The sequence below is a fragment of the Macaca fascicularis genome, chromosome 8 (genome assembly GCF_037993035.2).
Source record: "Macaca fascicularis isolate 582-1 chromosome 8, T2T-MFA8v1.1".
Classification (NCBI taxonomy): Eukaryota; Metazoa; Chordata; class Mammalia; order Primates; family Cercopithecidae; genus Macaca; species Macaca fascicularis.
In genome coordinates this window covers 32,792,586-32,814,591 of record NC_088382.1, presented here as the reverse complement: position 1 = coordinate 32,814,591, position 22,006 = coordinate 32,792,586, and the positions used below count along the sequence as shown (strand labels likewise).

At 43.8% G+C, this 22,006-nt stretch overlaps 1 pseudogene; it reads right to left on the bottom strand.

Annotated features, from left to right (window-relative positions):
- Positions 1-969: 969 nt before the first annotated feature.
- LOC102140319 (large ribosomal subunit protein uL22 pseudogene) lies at positions 970-1,565 on the bottom strand (annotated as a pseudogene).
- Positions 1,566-22,006: the final 20,441 nt, after the last annotated feature.

Below are 22,006 nucleotides of genomic sequence, written 5' to 3'. Positions count from 1 at the left end.
GAGGCTCCAGTAGGCAGTACCAGCTGAGCCCAGTCTTCGGCTCATCCCAGCCAAGGCACTTGAAATGCAAGTAAGGAAGTCCCCAGATGATTCTAGCCCTTGGATATCTGAGTTACCTCCAGCCATTCTAGTCCTACCATATGAAACTCTAGATATTATAAAGACAAATCATCCCTGTTGTGCCTTGCTCAAATTCCTGAGTCACAGAATCCATGAATGTAACAAAATGATTGTCATTTTACACCATTAAGTTTGGGATTGGATTATTACACAGCAAGAGATTACTGGAACAGAGATCAACTACTAAATCACCTTGGCCATGACCACTTCCGCCCAAGAGTGACATTAACACTAAATTCCCTCATTCTTTCAACTTGGTTATTAAGTTTATTAATCTTACATTTAAATGACAACTTCCTCCAGAGTACCAAAGAAAGGCAGAGATGTCATAAACTGCAGAAAGTACTCACAGAAACAGATAATGCATCAAAAACAGCGCCAAGAGAATTCAAGTCTCTAAATGTTGTGTCTTACTCCTTGCTGCTTTATGTTACACTCCTGATGCAAAATCTTCATTTGAGCTCATTTATTCAGGTAATAAAGACTTCCAAATCTTCAGTCCATCATCCAGTATTAGTTATGCCACTTTTTTTTTTTTTTTGAAACGGAGTCTCACTCTGTCACCCAGGCTAGAGTGCAGTGGTGCCATCTTGGCTCACTGCTACTTACGCCTCCTGGGTTCAAGCAATTCTCCTGCCTCAGCCTCCTGAGTAGCTGGGATTACAGGTGCATGCCACCATGTGCAGTTCATTTTTATATTTTTAGTAGAGACAGGGTTTCACCATGTTGGTCAGGCTGGTCTCGAAGTCCTGACCTCATGATCCACTCGCCTCGGCCTCCCAAAGTGCTGGGATTACAGGCATGAGCCACCGCGCTTGGCCTTTTTAAACTTTTAATTGCATTTATTTTAATGCTGAATTTACTCTCCTGCCATAAGTTTTGGTTTCTTCAGTTTCTTCTGGGATATCTTTTCCTTCTGGGCAACTTCCTCTTCTGGTTTAGGAACAATCTGTTCCTTTTCAGTAAGAATCATCTCAATGTGGCAGGGAGAGCTCATGTATGGGTTAATCCGACCATAAGCTCTGTAGGTCCAACGGTGCATCTTAGGTGCTTTGTTCACTAGGATATGCTCAATGACCAGAGAATCTACATCTAAACCCTTAAGTTCAGCATTACTCTCTGCATTTTTAAGAATGTGCAGCAAAAATTCAGCACTTTTTTGGGCCACCGACCTTGTGTCCCACCCCACTGCTTGGCCTGGGCATGCCTGCCAACTCCACCATTATAACTTCGAAATGGTAAGCACTGTTTCTGTAAAGTGACATCATTCAGATACTTCGTGGTTTTTCGTAGATGCATACCCTTGATGGCCTGGGCAGTTTCACGAATGTTCTTGAAGAGAACACGAAGATTTGAACCTCTTGATTTGCATCATTTTGTGGGGTTGTCAGGGTCAAGTGAATAGTGAACCATTTTCACAGATTACCTCAGGCTGCTTAGGGAAATAGCTAATTATTTAATAGCTAATTATCTTTAGCCTTGCATCTTCAGACAGAGAGAATCCAACTTGGATGCAAAACCTGGGTATGTCCTTCAGTCTTCTGTGCTCTCAAACCCAATGATGATGATATCTGCCTTGCAAGACTGTGGTAAGGATGAGAAATCAAGTAAGAAAACTGCACCAAGTGCTCACTACTGCTCTCTGCAAGTTTAATCAACAAATCCCCAACCAACATTCAGTCTTCTTCCAAGCTCTTGAAAGAAGTTCTGGATGGGTCAGGGCACAGGACAGGCCCACTACTGGTGACCACCTCTGAGCCACTTATCAACCCATCAAATTTAATAACTGAACTGGCTTCAAATATAAGCTACACAGAAGCAAAGATCTTAGTCTGTTTTGTTTACTGAAATCTCACATACCTAGAACAGTGCTTGGCACATAGTAAGTACTCAATAAAGATTTGTTAAGTTCATTAGTGTGATTCTGTGAGTGGCTCTGTCCTCACCCCCATGTTCTGGAGCCCTAATCATATACCTGAGAAATCCATGCTGTCCATGCCGTGCTGTCTTCTGGCCCAAAGCTGGTCCTGCCTCCCTCAGCCTCTCAGCTCACGGAGGTAAAGAGTGCAGATGGTCACACCAGCAGGAAACTGACAACTCCCTCTACTCTACCCATTTTCCACTTCCTAATTACCAAGATGCTTAAACTATAACATGAATAGCCACATTAAGGCCATTTGTTATATGTAAAGCAGGGGCATAGCACATTGATAATTAAGGCCTCCCTCTGTGACAACCTACACGCTGGAGGTGTAATTACGTGTAAGTACCCCTTTGTTTGCTAACCTTTATCACTGGGCTTAAACATACATTCAGCTAGTTATTAGTGAAATTCTATAGTGTCCTAAGGAACTGTTGTTTTAATAAATAGAGTAGGAGTTTTCCAGCCTGTATTATGTTTTCTCTGCTGATCCAGGGCAGTGATTCCATGATGTTTTTTTTTTTTTTTTTTTTTTTTTGAGACAGAGTCTCGCTCTGTTGCCCAGGCTGGAGTGCAGTGGCGTGAACTCAGCTCACTGCAAGCTCCACCTCCTGGGTTCACGTCATTCTCCTGCCTCAGCCTCTGAGTAACTGGGACTACAGGCGCCCGCCACCACGCCCGGCTAATTTTTTGTACTTTTAGTAGAGATGGGGTTTCACCGCGTGAGCCAGGATGGTCTCCATCTCCTGGCCTCGTGATCCACCTGTCTCGGCCTCCCAAAGTGCTGAGATTACAGGCGTGAGCCACTGCGTCCGGCCTCTGTGATGTAATTTTTTTGGTGTCTGCATATTCTCCATTTTCATTATGGAAAACTCAAATCTTGGACACTCTTAGGACTGGAAAAACAGCCTCTTGACATTCTTTTCTTGTTCACATTGGCCATAGAAGAGATTTTTCCCTCTTCTAAGGTTCGCTGCTCAGAGGGTCTCTACTCCCTGCAAAATAAGAAAATCCCACAGATTCCAGTTATCTTCACATTTGGTTCCAGGGAAGCAAGAACTTACAAGCAAGCCAACAACATTCACTTATTATGGCTTTGCTGTCCATAGCCCTGAGCTAGGGCTATAGTGAAATAGTATGTTTTTGAGTTGAACCAGCATTGTATACAAGCATATTTAAACATGTAGATCTCCATTGTATTCAAACAAGACATAAAAGCAAAGATGGTGGTAGAATGGAGTGTTTAATCCCTTCATGCCTTATCCTGGCTTCTGATGGTGTATAAAAGAGTCAGTGAATCCCAGAAAGTAGTAGAGACCTCCCCCGTCCTCTTCTGAGACTGACTTTACTTGCTTTCTCTTCCCAGATCCTAAAGCAGCAGCTCCAGAGTGTCCCTGTAAGAGGGACTTCACAGTGGCTGTCAGGAGGCTGAAGTGCTTTAAGCTGCTGTTGCACAGCTAGCACATAGGGTGTACTTGACCCATCGGTTTGGGTTGAATTGGGGCAGAGAAACAAAAGAGAATATGAAGGAATTAAAGGGGCTAAGACCACCTCTTAGAACAACTACTTCAGATCTCCTACTGGCTGAGGGATAATGGGTCAAGTCACCCATCCTCAGGGACCTCTATTCTCAGTGCGTTGCACTCAGTGAGGCTCAATCCACATGTGGGGAAGAAACAACAGCTCCTATGGGTAAAGAGGTACCATTTCTCCTGTCCACCATGCAGCAATTTCAGAGATGTGGGTGCAGATGACCTCTGCGCTTCCCAAAACTCTGTTGCTTTGACAGCCATAGGGGAGAAAAGGTGATTTTAGACACAACATACCATGTTATTGGCCAAAAGGAAGGCCAGGAGAGACGTGATTTAGAGAATTGCGTTCCACAGGCACTGGAGCAGAGAAATATCTTAGTTCTGGAACCATAAGATGAAAAAGATGCACAGAGGATCTCATGGCCTCCAGGAAATGCCATCAGACATTTCTCCAATGCTGAACCCCGAGTTCAATGTGTTCTTCGAATAACTGGGTATTCCTGAATATTGTACACGTTTAGCCAAACCCGCAGGAGGCTGAGAAGTTCTCTAACATCTGCCTCATGAAAATCAGAGTAGTGGCCTGGAAAGATGGAGTTGGGGGCTGCTTGCTGGCCCCAGGATTGGTTTCTTCCCACCAGCTCACCTTCCATCATCCCTCTCCAAGGCTATTTTCCAAACTCTTAATTCCTTTAAATGTTTCCACTGCACTCCAGCTCTGCAAGAAGCCTTCCTTAATCACTGTACTTGCTATGCCTCTGGCTTTCCCTATATTTGTATCTTTTCTTCCTAGAGACAAACTGTGCACTGATTCTAAGAGGAATTTTGTTGAGAGTGAATTATGCGCTCAGAAATTAATCACTTGCAAGGAGTGGGGTTGAAGGGATGCCTTAATATATGGCAGGCTCTATACTAGAAACTTTATATGAATCATTCCCCTTGAGCCTCCCTACAATCCTGCGTAATAACTGGTATCTTTTACACATATCAGAAAACTGAGGATCCTAAAAATAACTTCTGTCATGCAGATAACAAAAGTTTGTTGCGTGTCTTATATGTGCCAGGCAAACTGCTAGGTCCTAGAGAGGCAACTTTGAAGAAGACCGATATAGACTCAATCCTCCAAAGGGTAGGGACTAGCAGAGATGCAGACAAGTAAACGGAATAGTCCATTCTACAGGAAATAAGAGTGTGTGGTCAGGAGAGAGATCTATGGTAAAGGGACACATGAAGGAGCCTCTAATTCATTAGAGAAAGAGATTGCTAAACTGAGAAAGAGGACAGGGGTTCCAGGGACACCAAGGGGAAAGAGTGGAAAAGTCAAAAGAGGAAAGGGGAAAGGAAAGAAAGAGCTTTCCAGGCAAAAGAAGCCTCATGTGCAAAGATCTGCAAGCTTGAAGGCAATGAAAGGACAATGTGGCTAAGCTACACCTGCTTCTAGAAAACTCCAAAATTAGCTCACAGGATACAAAAGCTGGGACAAGAAGGCACAAATCAAAGAGAGAAACTTAAGAAAAAATAAAAACAGGGATGGAGGTTTCAAATGGAGCCAGGAATGAGACTTTAAAACTGCATACCATCATGGTATGTATGCTTGTTAGCAGAGAGCCACCAATTTGACTCTGAGCTTTCTAGAAACCAATCCTGGGAGGAAAAGCTGGTGGTTTCTCTAGACAAGACTTCCTTAGGGAAATAGCAACCATTGGTCCAGAGAGGCCTACAGGGCCTTACTAAGCAAGCTAGGATACTCTCCACCGGGAAAGCATCCTGACAGCATCCACATGATGGGATGTCCTGGCCGTCACCCCAAAGCACGTTTCATAACAACAGTTGAAGTAGGGGCCCTGCAACATTATCCAGGGGTCTCACTCTGGATCCACAAACGTCGATTCCAGGGAAGATCCTAAAACAGCAAAAAAACAGAAGAATAATTTATCCTTCAAATAAGTGTCCCTGGGATAGCCTCTTTCTGCCAAGTTTAGAGCATATTAGTTAGAAGTAAGTTACAAACTATTTCCTTACAAATACTTGGAATTCAGCTCTTCTATGCTGCCAGTTCACTGTAGACCTTATCATACTATCAAGCTGACAGTAGAGTATGCCTCAGTGAGAAAGCATCTCCTATCTCTCATCTCCCTCCTCTCATCTCTCCTCTCTTCGTTCAAGACCTACCCCAATGCCATCCTCTCTACAGACGCTTTGTACTTTTCCAAAACCAGAATTACTTCTCCATGCTTCAGTCTCTCAGAGTGTGTTACCCTTTTAAAGACACGTAGCACATTCAGTTTGGTGCCATGTATCTGCAGATCTTTCCTCCCCTAATGTGCCCATCACAATGCCATCCTCATCACCAAACTCAACAAAACCTGATCCAATGAAAGCAACATTCTCCAAATACGACACTGAAAAGTCCTCATTCTTCAAATCACTACCTTTTTTTGGTGGGGGGCTCACTCTGTCATCCAGGCTGGAGTTCAGTGGTGCAATCATGGCTACTGTAACCTCAAACTCCTGGGCTCAAGTAATCCTCCTGCCTCGGCCTCCCAAAGTGCTGGGATGACAGGTGTGAGCCACTGCACCCAGCCAATCACTACCCTTGTAGCAAGCATGTGGATTCATTCATTCATTCATTCAGAAGATGTACTCAGTGGTCTGTGATTTTTTGTGTACAATGGTTTGTCTGGCATGTTGAGCTTCCTTAGTCTGCGTGAGACCTTTTGTGACCTCCCCATCTACAATGGGAGGTCATGGGTAAGGGTCATATCCTTTGAGGAAACATAAGAGCAGATGGGATGAGGAACTGGAAAAAAATGTAATGCAGGAAACAGCCTTGACCTCTAACCCTGACACACAGAATGAGTGGATTAGAGATCCTTATAGGCAACTGGGCCTGATGTTGTCATAAAATACAAAGACTAACATTCATTGGACCCTTGATAGGTAATAGAAATTGTGCTAGGCTTCTTAAAACATTTTAGTAGTCAAGAGTTATATCATTCAACCATGACAATAACTTATGCATTATTGTGAGAATTTATAGATATAGGGCACTAAGTAGTTAGTAAAATACTAGAGGTATCACCGTTGGTAATTTGCAGAACAAGAATTTGACCTCAAATGCATTTGACTTCAAAGCTTAGTTGGGAGACTCAAGATATGTCACTTCACTCCTTAGTCACGTAAGCCTCGGTTTCATCATCTAAAAAGACAAAATAGTATTTGAAGGATTCTTTTGAAGACAAAATGAGGAAATACACATAAAGCATTTAGTACAGTACCAGGCAAAAAGTAGGTACACAATGAAATTTTCTTATGGATATTAGGAAGCTCTGCTATCTAATTTCAAAAAGGAAATTTGTATGCATTCAAAGTGAGCTGTTTTAGCCAGAAATGAATGCAGATTCACCAATATCTTAGAGGGTATATTAGTTTGCTAGGGCTGTCATAACAAAGTACCACAGACTCAGTGGCTTAAACAAAATACATTTATTTTCTCACAATTCTGGAGGCTAGAAGTCCAAAATCATGGTGTTGGCAGGGCTAATTTCTTCTGAGGCCTCTCTCCTTGGCTTGTAGATGGCCACCTTCTCCTGTGTCTTCACGTGGCCTTCCCTTTGTGCTGTGTCTGTCGTCAAATTTCCTCTTATAAAAACATCGGTCGTACTGGACTGCAATCTACCCTAATAACCTCATTTAACTTGATTACCTCTTAAAATAACTTATCTCAAAATACTGTCACATTCTAAGGTACTAGAGGTTAGGATTAAATATATGAATTTTGGGGGGACACAACTCATTCCATAACAGAGGGTCTCAATCAAACTTTTCTAGAAATATTTTAGTGCTTTAAAATTTTGTTTTGGTAGAAGGCATGTTAGAGCATCCTCACTTGGCTTTGAGAGGAAAGCCCATTTTAGAGCCTTCAGTAGACAAATTATTCAAATTATTGCTTGTTTAAAAATGACATTAGTCAATAGGAACTACAGTGGTTTTGGTGCGTTTATTTTTATTTTGGAATCTCCGAAGTTCCACACTTCCCTAGGGCTGCAGCTGTTCACTTTATGCACATCACGACTGAAAAGCATCTTAGCCAGGATCCTTCTTTGCCAAAGGCTAGGACTAGAATGGAGAAAAGTATAAGCAACAGAGAGAGGCTCAATGGAGGTGGGTATATTTTTTCCTAGGGACACTTCCTCCTTTTAATTTTGGAAATAAGAGCAAGATCACAGGTACACTGGTAGACACATAGTAGGTGTATTAAATTACAAACTATGCCGGGGCTGGGTGCAGTGATCATGCCTTTAATCCCAGTACTTTGGGAGACCAAGGCAGGTGGATCACTTGAGGTCAGGAGTTCAAGACCAGTCTGGCCAACATAGAGAAACCCCATCTCTATTAAAAATATTTTTAAAAAGAAAAAGAAAAAAGCCAAGTGTGGTGGTGCATGCCTGTAATCTCAGCTACTCAGAAGGCTGAGGCAGGAGAATCGCTTGAACCCAGGAGGCGGAGGTTGCAGTAAGCCTAGATTGTGCCACTGCACTCAAGCCTGGGAGACCGAGCAAGACTCCATCTCAAAAAAATAATTAAATAAAATAAATTACAAACTATGCTCCTGTAACAAAGCACAATGGTAAAATAGATTCTTTTTCTGGGTTTGAGCGACTACATTGATGACCCCAACTAACAGCACCCTGTATCTGTCCCCTTGCCTTGTAATGATAGTTTTACCTACTCTGAATAGGTCGGTTAGTGACTTGTCCTATTCAGTATAAATGGCAGAAGTGGTAGAATTGCTGTTGCAAGCCCAGGAATTCCTGTTTCAAGCTCAAGGACCCTTAGAGACAGACCACTTGGGCCACTTCTGGTTCTATCGGTTACTAATTTCATGGCCTTAGGCAAGTGTGTAACCTCTCTGCATCTTAGTTTCTTCTTTGCCAGGAAAATGGGGGTTGGATGATAATTCCAAGCCCAAAATCATTCTGAAAATTAAATAAAATAATACTGGCAAAGTTTCTTGCAGGTAATAGGGACACAATAAAGATTGTGTCTCTCAGCCTGGGCAACAGTGCAAGACCCTGTCTCCGATTTTTTTTTTTTTTTTTTTTTTTTTTAGCTGGATATGGTGGTGCACACTTGTAGTCCCCAGCTACTCAGGAGGCTGAGGCAGGAAGATCTCTTCAGTCCAGGAGTTTGAGGCTGTAGTGAGCTATGATTGCACCACTGCACTCCAGCCTGGGCAAGAGAGCAAGATCCTGTCTCTAAAAAAAGAGCTGTCTCCCCCTTCTTTGTTCCTCTGTTGCCACTGACTTTGGTTGTCCTGTGAATGCTATTTCTAAGGAGAAGTGTGGCCCAGCTGAGATGAATTAGTTAATTAGCTAAGTGTCTTGCCCTCAGGCATGCAGTGCAGAGGGCGGCCACCCTCTTGGAGATGAGATACTGTCACTGCCATGGTTACGGACCTAGGCTACCATCTTGCCATTTGCTGCCTGTATCTCTTCCAAGGGTGGAGGCTCCTCCATGATACACATTTAAGTTTGGCCTGGGAAGGTCCTTGTTGCTTAAACAATCCAATCTTCTGACCCCCAACACCCCAAACCATAACCTCCCTATGAAATGCCATGAGGCCTGCAGATTCCACGGATCCTGGGCTGTAGTCACGTGGGAAGGGCAACCCCTCAAGCCCCAATATGCATGAATGATTTTCATGGGAGGAGATGAAACTTGCAAGAAAGTGTTTCTCGCATAAATGTCCGGAGCCCAGAAAGAAGAAAGGGAATATGTGGTCTCTGGTCCTCTTCCCAGCCCTCTACAGACAAGGTACGGGGACTTATTTCTGGTTTGAACACAGGTGGCCTATTAAGAAGTATGTCAGCCTCTGATTGATGGAAAAGTGGAGAGGGAAAACAAGAGGGCCAAAGAACAAGCCCCACAGCACTCCCATACAGAAGGCAGGAAGAGGAGAAGGAGCCCCCATGGGTACTGAGTAAGCACAGCCAGGGAGTTGGCAGGAAAGCCAGAGTCCAATCCATCAGAAGAGATGCCCTTGAGGCATCCTTGGGAGTGGTATCTACCCACTGGCAAGTCAGTGGCCAGGCAGGATTATCTGGACTAGAGAGTGACAGTGTCCCGAGGGCCTGGCTTTATTCATAGATTCATATGACACTCCCTGGGGATGCCCAGATGTACTTCCTGGTATAGGGCAAAGGGGAGCATGAGTGTGGTTAAGGGGCAAGAAGTGACAGAATGAAGACGCTAATGCTAATGGCAGCTGATTTGTCCGGTGAGGCCAAGAGAGGTGATTGTTTGCACGGTCACTCGGTCACTCTGGCCGTCTGGTGTGTTTCCACCTTAGCTTTGGCCTGCAGGAGGCTTTGGGCCAGATTTACAGCCTACCTCTAGCAGCTGCAGAGGACTGCATAATACACACTGCCAGATGTAATCTCATCCCTGGATTTATTGTTTCATTTTCCGAATTTTTCCTTCAAACAAATTTCTTCAATTAATTTCATTTTTTTGCAGTGTGTCTATGTTTTATAAACTGCTTCAAATCCTTTATCATATGGGAAATATAATAGATAGATAGACAGACAGATCTTTTATATATGTATACATACACATACATACATACATACATACACATGGGAGTCTCCAACCCCCGGGCCACAGACCAGTACCAGTCTGTGGCCTGTTAGGAACCAGGCCAAACAGCAGGAGGTGAGTGGTGGGCTAGTGAGTGAAGCTTCATCTGTATTGACAGCAGTTCCCCGTTGCTTGCTTTACCACCCAAGCTCTACCTCCTGTCAGATCAGCACAGGCATTATTAACAGATTCTCATAGGAGCATGAACCCTATTGTCAACTGCACATTCAAGGGATCTAGGGTACATGCTCCTTATGAGAATCTAATGCCTGACGATCTTTTACAGTCTCCCATCACCCCCAGATAGAACCATCTGGTTGCAGGAAAACAAATTCAGGGCTCCCAGTGATTCTACATTATGGTGAGTTTTATCGTTATTTCATGATATACTACAATGTAATAATAATAGAAATAAAGTGCACAATAAATGTAATGCACTTGAATTGCCTCAAAACCATCCTCCCCCTGTCCCATTCCCTGGAAAAATTGCCTTCCACAAAACTGTTCCCTGGTGCCAAAAAATTTGGGGACCATTACATATACATATAATCATACAATAGATATATGTACATATATACATACACATACAGTATATACATACATGCATATAGGTAATAATTATTGGCAAATTCCCATCACCCCAAGCTACTTCTGTGGTTTTCCTGATCTTAGTTCATAAGTCACTGCTTACCCAGCCTCCCAAGCTAGATTTTTCAAACTCATACTTGACTTCCCTCTCCCCTTACCTACCACATTAACTCAGTCATCAGCCCTATCATTTCTACCCAGAAATGGCTCTCCCTTCCCATTTCTGTCTCCCTCACCCCATTCCTTTCTCACACCATCCTCATGACTAATGCTATTATCTATTTTTCTTTATAAAATACACATAGTGCATTTAAGCTCCTAAATAAAAATAAATGAAATAAATGAAAATAAAATAAATGAAAAAAAATGATCAAGAACTAAATAGAAAAATGGGCAGATAATTTTTTTTAAAATCACAAGGTGGATACAAAATAGCAAATTTAAGAGACACACAATTGCGCTCCATAAAGTAACTGAAAGTAGTAAAACCTCACTGAGGGCCGGGTGCAGTGGCTCACGCCTGTAATCCCAGCACTTTGGGAGGCCGAGTCGGGTGGATCACCTGAAGTCAGGAGTTCAAAGGCAGCCTGGCCAACATGGTGAAACCTCGTCTCTACTAAAAATACAAAACAGCCGAGCGTGGTGGCACGCGCCTGTAATCCCAGCTACTCAGGAGGCTGAGACAGGAGAATCGCTTGAACCAGGGAGGCGGAGGTTGCAGTGAGCCAAGGTGGCGCCATGACACTCCAGCCTGGGCGACAAAGCAAGACTCCTCCTCAAAAATAAATAAATAAATAAATAAATAAATAAATAAATAGTAAAACTTCACTGAAATAGCATTTATCTCCTAAACTTTGTCAAAAATCCAAAGTTTTCTAGCCCACTGTGTGAGCAAAGGTGTTGACTGAGAAAGCAGTGCCCTTACACACTAGCAGTAGGAGTAGAAATTGCAACCTCCATGGAGGGCAGTAGGGCAAGATTTAGCAAATTACAAATGCTGCCTCTGCCCTGTGACCCAGCAGTTCCACTTCTGGGAATGTCCCTTATGGATATACTTAAGCATGAGTGAAATGACACAAAAGTTTATGTAACATTTTTATAACGGAAATAACTCAAATGCCTACCAGTACGGATCTTTTAAAAACAAATGACAGCAAATACAATCAATGGAACACTATGCAGCTGTTAAAAAAAAATAGGGAAGCATTTTATAAACAGTTATAAAAACAACCTCAAAAATATGTCCCTATGTCACAAAAAATCAGGGTGCAATTATCATGTTAGCACCCCCATATCTCTGCTTCTCTATGCACTGACCATCCCAAAAAGGATAAGTAAGGAATGGGTGATGCTCACCTCCTCTGGAGATGGCTGGGGGTCAGGGACAGGAGGAAAATTACACCTTCAGCACCCTTTTGTGCCTTTTGCATTTTGAATCATACATATGAATCAACGATGGAAAAAATAAAAACGCGATTATGGCATTTCTCTGTTAAGTGCATGCACGTGTGCGTGCTCTCTCTCTCTCTCTCTCTCTCACACACACACACACACTCACACACTCTTCTGTTGGATACCACACAGCCTTCCAGATACAAGACAAATTATTTAGAGTTCTTCACCAGGCCCTTCCCAGTACAACCCCAGTTGATCTCCCAGCCAATCTCTCAATTTCCCATCCTCTCTCCCTCCACCCTGAACTTCTCACCCTCTTTCCAACCCAGGCAGAGGGAGTGTGATGAGGTGCCATGAACAAAATGAAGGCATTGAATCAGAAAAACTTGAACTTTAGTTATTTCTTCATAACTGACAGGCTTTGTGACCTTAACCACTCTGAACTTCAGTTTCTTCATCTATCAAATGGGAAGAACGATGTCCACTTTCCTGAGGTTCTGGGAAACATGAAACGAGATAACCCTTGTGAAGCATTTGGTACATATGGCGCATTCAACCAATGCTCCCTCCCTTCCACCTCCCTTTCCTATTTGTGCCTCTGTATAATTTCTCAGTACTCTCTGCCTGCCTCGAATCCCTTTCTCCTACTCCTCTTGGCAAACTCCCACTCAGACTTAAGGTGAAATTCAAATGTCATCGCTGGTCCTTTTCTCTGCCCTGCATCTCTTTTCTTACAGGATGGATCAAGCTAGATGTCATTTTCTGCTTCCATTTCTGTCTCTACCACCAGAATGGAAGCTCCACAAAAGCAAAAACTACTTCGTCTTCCCCCCTCCAAGAGCTTAGCAGAGCATCTAAGGTTGAAGAACTCGTTCGAGTTCAGAAAATCACTAAAACAGAGAGTCCTGTTAGGGACGTCCTGCTTTCTTACCCATGCTTGCCTGGCCCATGACTTTTGGCTGTTAACACTCTCATGGCATCTTGCTCCCTTGTAGTGTATTTCTCTACAAAAGGGAAATGGACTTTTAAACAGAAGGAAAGATTCATAAGATGAACACTTTCTTCATGACCGCCCACCAGCTACCCATGCTGCAGAGAAAAGTTGCGGGTGGTAGAGTAATGGGAAGGTGAACATTTCTTTAGTGCATTTAACACCTGCTTGAAAAGCAAGGAGCCCTTGCCCAAGCGATTTCTTCCTATCAAACCCTCATATAGCATTCTTGCGCTTGTTAGCCATGTGGCATTTTGCAGTTGACTGTGGGGTTTAACCTAAGCTCTTCTCAATTGATGAGAAAGCAAATGAAAGCAGAATTCTGAAGCCAAGAGGGGTCTAAATTCCAGTCACCAGCATAGTGTTAAGGAATTCTTGGCCGAAGAGTGCAAGTGGTGTCAGAACATCTGACCCTTTGTCAAAATATGTGTCAAAATTCATGGCCCATTGCATCCCAAGGCAATCTGCATAGGTGAGTTCCTGCTTTCCTTGATCTGAAATTCTTGTAGGAAGCTAACATATCATCCTGTAAAAAACGCAATGAGAGGAGTGCTTATGGGAGCCTGACCCAGACTTGAGGGATCAAAGAGACTACAGCAGCTGAAATCTGAGGGTCTAGCAGGGTTGGCCTAGGAGTGTGGACAGATGTGTGTGTGTGTGTGTGTGTGTGTGTGTGTGTGTGTGTATGTATTTGTGTTAGTGTTGACAGGAGATAAGAATGGGCCTGACCATAAAAGGCCTTGGGAACCATGTTAGTTTATCCATTCAACAAATATTTATTGTGCTCTCATAATGCACTGTGATTGAAATATAACATAGACTGGGTGCAGGGGCCTTGGTTGGGCCTGACTTAATCACTTGAGCCCTTTAATTCTGGGTAGAGAAGCCAGAGACAGAAGTTACCTGTGAAAGGGATTTGATGCAAGGGAGAGTCGGCATGGTTAGCTTTGAAGATGAGTGACCTAGAAACAGCATGTAGGAGTTGAGAATGGTCCCCCAATGGCAGCCAACAAGGAAACAAGCACCTCTGTCCTATACCTGCAAGGAATTCAACTCTGTCAACAACTTTCTTGAGCTTGGAATAGAAGTCCAAGCTTCAGACAAAAACACAGTCTGGGCAACATGTTGATATTGGTCTTGTGATATCCCGAGCAGAGAATCCAGGCACACCATGACCATATTTCTCACCTATAAAACTATGAGCTAATAAATGGGTGTTGTGGAAAGCTGCTAGGTTTGTGATAAATTGTTACACAGCAATCGAAAGCCTATATATGACATTTCACCACAAACTCAGATTTGACCAATATTTGGACATGTCCTCATAGGTTAGGGATGTTCATATGTGCCAAAATTTTTAATTTTCCCTTTAATCCTTCATGAATAATGGTACCTTAGTTGACATCGCCAGCAAACCCCTTCTCTACCATGAAGCAGTTGTACTGTTTAAATGTATTCTCAAAATCCCCAGCTGAAATCCATTAGCAATTCCATCCCACATGCTATGGTGGTTGGTATAGAGAATGTGTGACTGAGGCCTAAGATGAACAGTGCCTGGTATCCGCCAAGTCAAAAAATTGGTTTAGGAGTTAGCACATGATGTAAGTTGGTCCAGTTAGGATGATGTATAATAATTTTGGCCAGTGATGGGGGAAGAGAAGTTCTTTATGTGATATGCCTCTGGGAGGCCTGGAACAGCTGCCACCATCTTTCTTCCAGGAGAAAAGCAAATGAAGAAGGGCAGAAACCAGAGACTCAGAGAGAAATGCATCTGGAACCCTGATCAAACCATGCCTGAAGCTTATGCCACTTACAAACTTTTTAGTAGCCGTGAGCTAATCATTTCCTACAGTATTTAAACCATTTTGAATTGGGTTTTCAGTTATTTGCAAATAAAGCCATCCTAATTAATACATTATTATTTTTATTAGATAGATGAGAAACTGAAACTTAGGAATTATTTGCTAGAAGTTACAAAGCTAGTAAGTGGCAGAGTTGAGATTTAAAATCTAATCCTTCAGCCACAAGTTTATTGCTTGTTCTATTACACAAGTTGCTGCACCTGATTTTCCTTTGTCCCATCCTACTGGTAGATATGCTTTGCTCCCCCAGGAAAAAAAAAATTACTCTAGCTTTAGGGATTCCCGCTTCTAGTCACTGCTAGAAAGAGACCCCCGGCTTTACAATCTACATGTTTTCACACCTCAACTTCTGGCACCACGCTATTTTCCCAGTCACAATACTTTTACCAGAAAGGGGCCCCAATCCAGACCCCAAGTGAGGTTCCTTGGATCTTGCACAAGAAAGAATTTGGGGCTAGTCCATAAGATGAAAGCAAGTTAATTAGGAAACTAAGGAGTAATGCATGGCTACTTCATAGGCAGAGCAGCCCCAAGGCTGCTAACTGGCTATTTTTATGGGTATTTCTTGATCATGTGCAAAATAGGGGGTGGATTATTCACTAGTTTTCTGGGAATGGGGCAGGCATTTCCTGGAACTGAGGGTTCCTCCCCTTTTAGACCATATAGGGTAACTTCCAGATGTTTCCATGGCATTTGTAAAGTGTCGTGGCACTGGTGAAAGTGTCTTGTAACATGCTAATGCATTATAATTAGTGTATAATGAGCAGCGAGGATGACCAGAGATAACTTTTGATTGCTATCTTGGTTTTGGCCGGCTTCTTTACCTTATCCTGTTTTATCAGCAGGGTCTTTATGACCTGTATCTTGTGATCTCCTATCTCATCCTGTGACTAAGAATATCTGACTTCCTGAGAATGCAGCCTAGTAGGGCTTAGCCTTATTTTACCCAGTCCCTATTCAAGATGGAGTTGCTCTGGTTCGAACGCCTCAGACAATGTCAGCATATCTCTAAAGAGAACTTTGTTTTTACTCACTGCTTTTTCTCCAAAGGGTCCTAACACAAAGTGCTGTGGGAATGGCACAGACCATTCCAGTTAGGGGGAGAATGGGGGCTCAGGCCAGCACAGCAAGTGAGGAAGAGCTCCCCAAACACCCAGGGAGCCACTCTGGAGAAAGCTTCAGGAGGTGGTCAGTGAGTAAACAAAAGAGAAAACTCAGAGATAAATGAGAAAGCGTCCCCCTCTTTAGCAAGAAAATATCCCATTCATCAATGTCCAGACACCCCACCTCCTACAGGGCTGGCATCTGAAACAAAATTAAGTGACTAAATACAAGTTCCTTCCTGTCAGTAGAAGGCAATATTATTAGCAAATTAGCGAATACATCCATCAGCGGTAAAAGAAAATCAATGGGTTTTGGAGTTTTACAAAAACAGGAAAAAGGCTAGAACGAACAGCAGAAAGGTGATACACCCCTTAGAGAACTTGACGTTTCTTTCATGGAGATTACGGTTCCAGCCGGTTTCACACCCCCACTCCCACTTCCTTACCCAGAAAAGAGGGGACCTCGCCCTCTTCCCAGATACTGCAGTGGTTTCCCTCTGCTCCCTGCTTTCAGGAGCTAAGCTTAGGAATTATTTCTTTGCTTGCACAATGGCTGGCCAAAGCCATGAGCCCCCCGCCCTGAGGGAAGTCTGTTGGAGATATCTCTTTTGAAGTCAGGGAGCAAGGGTCGACCTGGTGACTTTTTCTTCCGGCATTCCCCCTCCATGGCAATGAATGGACATGCAGTCAAGAAAGAGCCTTCAAATGGCTAAGCCGGCAGGAGGGGATTGTACAGTTCCCTGCTTTTGGAAAAGTAGGTGGGATAAGAACAGTGACAGCAGAGACTGAACAAGGAATGGCCCCACTCAGCCCCTGAGCTGTGAAGCAGCTGGTGGAACTGGGAAAGGGGCTTGATCTCCCCTCCCCTCCTCTCCTCTCCCCTCCCATGTCTTTTTCTTTCTTCTTCCATTCCCTTCCCTTTACCACCCTTTCCTTCCCCTTTCCCTTTACCACCCTTTCCTTCCCCTTTCCCTTTTCCTTTCCTCCCCTTCCTTCCTTCCTCCCTTCCTCCATCCCTCCCTCCCTTCTTCCCTCCCTCCCTCCCTCCCTGCCTTCCTTCCTTCTTTCCTTCCTTCCTTCTTTCCTTCTTTCCTTCCTTCCTTTCTTTTTCAATCTGGTACAAGCTACAAACACTATGCTTAAAAAAAAATTTTTTTTCTGAGGATTCATGCACACATTGGGGGTTCAAGTACGCTTTGCTTTAAGAAAATTCACCATGCCCTGGAGTCAGACCCACCTGGCACCCTTCTCCACTGAAGTGCAGCTGAGGGCATGAACCTGGCACTTTCCATGAGGGCAGCAGGGGTTGCTTTGAACTAACCAAGGGGGGTTTAAATCATGGGATGGAGCGCAGCCTCCTTCCGACATCTGGAATTTTAATGAGCTCGGATCAGGCCGGCAGACCCTGAGAGCATGTTTAGGGCTCACAGAAAAGTTTTTTCTATAAGAATCTTTGTCCATTGTCCAAGCATTCAGTAGACACTCAATAAAGATGTTTAAGAATTAGTTTGTTTTGTTGAAGAGCAGATTCCCTTAGCAATGGCCATTGCTAAATGCCTTCACCTCTAGGGAATTGGGCAATGTACTAAAACCCCCTCCCTCGTTCTACTCAATCATCTTATTTTTGCCTCACATAAAGCCTGGCTTAACTTTCAGGGGAGCACATGACTATCAGAGGCTGAATGGCCTCCTCCACTTACAGGGGCACTTGCACAGGTAGAGTACAGCCAGGCATGCACACATCTCCAGCAGGGCTCACCTGCCTTTCTGGAATCCCATTAGGTCCCAGGGGACAAGTAGAGAGCCTGATAACACTTGCCTTGATCCAACCCCAATCCACCATGTGAGAGAAGAAGGCAAAGACTCACAAGACCCCGTCTTCCCCCACCTTAAATACAAGCATTCCCTGAATAATATTCCACATTTCCAAAGTCAGCCCTCTCTTCCACTTCTCTGCTGTATTTCAGACACTGACTGCCCCTTTTCTTGGAGCCATGAACTGTTTCTATAATAGGAGCACCCAGAAGGAGGCTGTTCTTGGTTCCCCTCTAATTAACCTCCTCTCTGCTCAGAACAGGCTTTTCCCTCCCATGTTACCCAACTCAATCCCCCCTCCAGGAATTTCTCTACCTTACAGGTATTAAGAGAGTGTGTGGGGAGCCCATTTTCTAATGGTAGCCTTGAGCATCCAGAAGTAGAGAGAATGTCTAAGGGACAGGTGCAGAAAGATCTCAAGCACCTTCCTCACTTCCGTCCCCTGTACAGGATGGGCCCCTCATCCCTGGTTCAAGATGTGTCCTCCAGGGTGCAGTGTGCATGACTCATTTCCTGAGTCTCAGTCAAGAGAGCTCTTTTTCCTGCCTCCTTGACAGGCTGGGGACTCTGGGGGATTTTCAGTTTCTTCCCTGATATTGGTATTGCCACAGCAAGAATTGCACCTGTTCCAACAGGAAGTACTGTTTATGATGATACAAAACTCAGAGAGATTCAAGAACATCAGAGCCTGAAAATAACTCTAGAAGATTCCTCCCTTGATGTCTGCATTTGATAGATGAGGACACTGAGGTCCAAAAGAGTGAGGAAAGAAAATGCATTTGCTCCACTTGGCATCATCATCCACCTGACATTCAAGTGCTTTTCAACTCTAGACTAAGTTGCTGCATCTAGGTCTTTCCATCTTAAATTATTATATTTTTTATTTTTGTAGAGACAGGGTCTCACTATGTTGCCCAGGCTGGTCTTGAACTCCTGCCCAAGCAATACTCCTGCCTCGGCCTCCCAAAGTGCTGGGATTAACAGGCTTGAGCCACCACGCCCAACCAGTAGCTCTTTCCATTTTAGAAATGGCCATACTGAGCAAGTTTGTGTGTCTGGAGTTTGTGTGGCATAGATAGTGTGTCTGGAGTTTTTTCCTTCTCGTGGGTTTGTGGTCTCACTGACTTCGGGAATGAAGCCATAGACCTCTGTGGTGAGTGTTACAGCTCTTAAAAGTGGTGCGGGCCCGAAGAGCAAGCGGTAGCAAGATTTATTGTGAAGAGCAAAAGAACAAAGCTTTCACAGTGTGGAAGGGGACCTGATCGAGTTGCTGCTGCTGGCTGGGAGTTGCCAGCTTTCATTCCCTTATTTGTCCCGCTTATGTCCTGCTGATTAGTCCATTTTACAGAGTGCTGATTGGTCCATTTTACAAACCTCTAGCTAGCCACAGAGGACTGATTGGTGCATTTTTACAGAGCACTGATTGGCGCATTTTACAAACCTCTAGCTAGCCAGGGAGTGCTGATTTGTGCGTTTTACAATCCTAACTACAGAGTGCTGATTGGTGCGTTTTACAATCCTCTTGTAAGACAGAGTCCCCACTAGACCCAGGAAGTCCAGCTGGCTTCACCTCTCAATAGAACAGTGCAAAAAGTTACCTAGCACAGACAGAAGCCAGGCTCAGAGGAGGTGAGACTCCTGTCTCCCTATCACAGATAAAATGTGGTAGACAAAAGCTGATGACAACTGGGGCAGTGTTAACAAGGACAGCCAGTTAAGCTAATTCCTCTTCCACACGCTGTATCTCCAGTGTAGTTTGCCACTCCCAGGCAGTCACTATGGACCTACTTTTCAAGTGGAAACCATAACTCTTAACATGTGAGCAGGAAATGAATAAGCAGGGAAACGGATCCATTCCAACAAGGACGACGCAGCTGACTGTGGCCTTTTGGCCTTTTAAAATCTCTACATAAATAAAACTAGTTCTAATGTACCAGTTAAGTATTAAAAACAAGCTTTAAAAAATTCTTATGATTTAGTTAATAGAACAGTGCAATCAAGAACACAGAAGGCCCCCAGCCGCTTTCTCTCCTTTCAAAGATGGCAGCCGCCATCACCACCACCACCCAATCAGCAAGCAGGGCACCTTTCTCTTTGCTCCACACGGACAGTTCATCTTTTTCTTCTCACGCCACCCACAAATGTTTGCCTGGTTTCAGAATTTTCAAATAATTTCTCATTTTGGTCCGCAGGTTCCCTGGTGAAGTTTCTAGTCCAATATAAATCACCAGAAGTGTAAGGGAAGTTGGATCTCACTGTTCCTCTGTCCCATCAGGACTCACCTTGGGGATAGTCAAGGCTTATCCACAGGACGATGTGGGTACTGGGATTCGCTGGGGGCAGTCCGCAGCTTCCATTCTTCTCTAGCTAGGGAGAGAAGGAAGGCACAGCTATGGCCCTGGCCCTGGCCCTGCATGAGGCAGCCACATGCCCACCCTGGTGGTGACTGTCTACTCTTCTGACAGATTTTCTTTCTCGTTCTCTGATAAGGCAACCCTAAGGTTTTTATTAATAGTGACTCTTACAAATGAAGGGCTTCAAATGTAATCTGGAGGAGAAAATGTGGTTTAGAGAAAGCGCGAGGAGAGGCGTAGGGTACCCCAATGCCAGTCACTGCATTCTGTAAATATCAACATGGATTTAATGCCTGCCCTGTACCTGGTACTATGTCCACAAGTGCATGAGTAGGACAAAGTCCCTGTTTTCTAAGAGCTTGAAAGCTACTGGAGAAGACGGAGAGGTAAGCTTGTATTTTTAGCATATGATAATAGTTATAATAAAGGATGAACAAAACTTGATAGGGACCCAGAGTAAAGACCTCTTGTCTGTTCTGGGTGAGAGGGAGTTTCTGAAGGGGTGACACTTGCCCCCAGAAGGAAAAGATGACTAAGAGGTCAACGGGGAGAGGAAATGAGAATGTGGATACAGCAAGGTGTTGGGAGCATTCCGAGCCTGGGAAACAGCACACACAAACCCACAGGAGCTCAACCTGGCATGCCAACAAGTGTGAGCCCTGAATCCTCTCACCTTCAGGTTTTCCTCTAGACAACAGTTCCTCCTCCAAGCCGCCCTCTCTGATTATCCCCACCCAGCCTCTCAGGGATCCCTTCCTAATCACAGTCCCCTTTTCCTGCCTTTTTGCTGATTTGAATTCTCCACTTAGTGTAAGCTCCATGAAGCAAAATCAGTGTTGGTTTTGTTCACAGTTTTAGCTCAAGGCACACTGGCATGTAGGATGTGGTATGTAGTAATCTCTCAAGAAATAGTTTCTGTAGGATTAAGTCAAAATTTCTACCAAAATTGTATTGCATACATTTTCTGTATATTGCATATTGCGGTGTTTGCTTGTGTACATATATATACAAGCAGGAAAAAAAATCTACAATGTGCTCAAGGAGTTAGTTAATTTTAACTAACATTGTTAGGAGTTAGTAATTGCAAACGAAATTGTCCAGCATTTGCAATTTCCCTTATGTGAGATCTAGTTGGAAGAACAGGAGGCCTCGAGACTCAAGGTCTATCTCTATCACCAAGAAGTTCTGTGACCTCAGATAAGGTACCTCACTTCTCTGGAACTAATTTTCCTCCTCTGCAAAATAAGGGGATTTCAGAATTGTGTTTAACACTTATTCTTATCCTTATCTATGACTCTTATTTCCAGAAGCCTAAAGCAAAACCTGCCTCCAGAATTTAATGCAGCTGAAATTATGTTCAACCACTAACGCTCTTGAAATCTTCTCTTTGAAACACCTCCTGAAACATAAGCTTTCTTTTTGCCTTTCAAATAAAAGCTTCCTATTGAGCCCAATTCTCTATGAGAACACAGGACTCTGGCTCAAGGAATGACAATGACGTGGCGTGGGTGAGGATGTGGAGAGAACAGAGCTGGTAGAGCTTACTTACTTAATTAGCTGAGAACAGAGGGACATCTGTGACCGTGTCCTTCTGTTCCAGGGACCTTTAGGAACCACAAAAGCGTGGCACATGCTGACTTGGAGGATGTAACCTACCAGCAAGCTCTGGACTGAAAGCACATTCTC